Raw genomic sequence first — 2,551 nt, 5'->3', positions numbered from 1 at the left:
GATTTACACCCTCGGAAACCCTGTACAGGGTCGCTATGGGTCGGAACCGACTCGACGGCACTTAACAACAACAACAATATATATATATGTTGTATTGGTTTTGCTTCTCTAGAAAACCTGGCCTAAGACATGTAGTACCCAGAGAGCGGGTTCTAGAGAAAAAAAAATCTTAAGGATGAGTTTGTAAATTGGTTCTTAAGTCTGACTACCCTTTAAAGGCACAGATATAGGGTGGAGTCACATCTGACCTTCGCTTCATAGGAATGAACCTTGAGCTAGTTTTAAGTTTGGTCTTCTCCCTCTTATAGAGTCAGAGGAAGTTGAACACGGTAAGTATTGAAGAGCAAAGATGTCAGCTTAAGGACTAAAGTGCACCTGACCCAAGCCATGGTATTTTCAATAACCTCAAATGCATGTGAAATCTGGACAGTGATAAAGGAAGACCGTAGAAGAATTGATGCTTTTGAGTCATGGTGTTGGAGGAGAATATTGAAAGTGCCATGGACTGCCAAAAGAACCAATAGACCCATTTTGAAAGAAGTGCAGTCAGAGTGCTCCTTAGAGGCCAAGATGGCCAAACTTTGTCTCTCATACTTCGGACACATTGTCAGGAGTGACCAGTTTCTGGAAAAGGATATCACCTTTGGTAAGGTGGAGGATTAGGTACCTAACAACAACAAGAGTGTGAGGCTTTAGGTAGAATCCTGAGCCCAAACCAGAGCCTTTAAAGTTGGGACATTGCATTTGAAAAGACATGCAGATCAACCCATAATTGCTGGTAGAACAGGAGATTCTTCACTGAAAGAAAGCAGAGGGAAAAAACAGATAGTTTGACATTTTCAGTTTCAGAGGCATAAAAGCAAAGAAAGTTGGTTCATCAGATAAATTCCCCTTCTAGGACTGAAAGTTAAAGGGAATGGGAGCCATATACTTGCTGGTGACCACCTGGTTCTACATATGAGTGGAATTGGGAGAAATATAACAATAAAAACACAGGCTGAGTAGGACATGATCTACTGATACCATTGACCTTGAGATAAGAAGGAAAGTGAATGCCGATTAGTCTGCAGTTTAGGAAGTTGGTGAACTCCTGATCCCATGGGCACTAGGGCTGAGAGTAAAGCAACAGTTGGTTTGAAGTGCAGGGAGGTGTTTGTGAACTCCCAAACTTGTACCTGGTACCCATTTGACCTAGTTTGGATGGCTAGCGTTGATTTGTAACCAGATCCTAATCAAGTGAAGGTAAAGAAGTTTAATATTATGAGCAAGAGTCAGTTGCTGCAATTTGATAAATTGAAATTTTGCTTGCAGATGTAGTTGCTCAAAATTACAACCTGAATGGAAGATTTATCGGATCAAAAAACATGCTGGTCTCTTCAGTGTACTGGGTTGATTGTTGTTGTTGTTGTTAAGTACCGTGGAGTTGGTTCTGACTCATAGTGACCCTACACAGGGTTTCCGAGGCTGTAAATCTTTACGGGAGCAGAATGCCTCATCTTTCTCCCATGGAACCTCTGGTAGTGTCGAACTGCCAACCTTCAGATTAGCAGTCCAGTTCGTAACCACTATGCTACCAGTGCTCCATTATCAACTGGGTTGATAGGGATGGGTAATTTACACATTGGCTAACAAAAATTGGTGGGCGCTATAAAGTTTATTTGAACTACAAGGTTGTTGATGCAAGCTCACCAGCTGCTCTTCAGAAACCCTATACAGGGGTGCTGTGGATTGGAACTGACTAGCTGGCACATAACAACAACAACAACAAATAAAGGGACTGGCATAAAGGGACTGTTTACAACTTTTCATTAGTGTGCTGTGTAATCCATTTCAGAATAAAAGGGATATGGTAGAATCCCTATTGATTAGTTTTCTTCCTTTCCAGATGGGTCTAGTGAAAAATGTGTATAGGATCCTGATCATAGGATTTTATGATTTAATTGCTAAAAGAGGGAGTTTGCATGAGGAGGTAAAGCAGCTTAATAGAAACTACAAAAGGCAGTTCAAGAAGATAAAGTCAAATATTGATATAAAATGTGCAAAGTCCTGGAAGTAGATATACACAGAGTCAGTGTACCAAAAATAAATGGTTGACATTCCACAATTTCAAGAGACAACTTATGATCAAGAGCCATTATATGGCAGGAAGATGTCTAAGGCACACTAAAGAACAATGTCAAGGAACAAGGCTTCAGGAATTGATGTAATACAAATGCAAATCTTTAAAAAAAAACAAAAAAAAAACACAAAAAACTGATACAGCACTGGAGGCACACACTCATTTATGCCAAGAAATTTGGAAAACAGCTACCTGGCCACTTAATTGGATGAAATCTATATTTGTGCTCATTCGAAGAGAGGTGATCCAATGGCACGCAGAAGTCATTGGACAATATCTTTGATATCACATGCAAGCAAAATTTTGCTGAAGATAATAAAGAAAACATACAGTGATAGAGAATTTTCAGAGGTTCAAGCTGGAGTCAGAAGAAGTGGAACAAGGGATATCATTACTGATGTCAAATGAGTCCTGACTGAACGCAGAGAATAC

This window comes from Chrysochloris asiatica, unplaced genomic scaffold (assembly GCF_000296735.1).
Source record: "Chrysochloris asiatica unplaced genomic scaffold, ChrAsi1.0 scaffold00091, whole genome shotgun sequence".
Classification (NCBI taxonomy): Eukaryota; Metazoa; Chordata; class Mammalia; order Afrosoricida; family Chrysochloridae; genus Chrysochloris; species Chrysochloris asiatica.
This window is presented reverse-complemented; position numbering follows the sequence as displayed.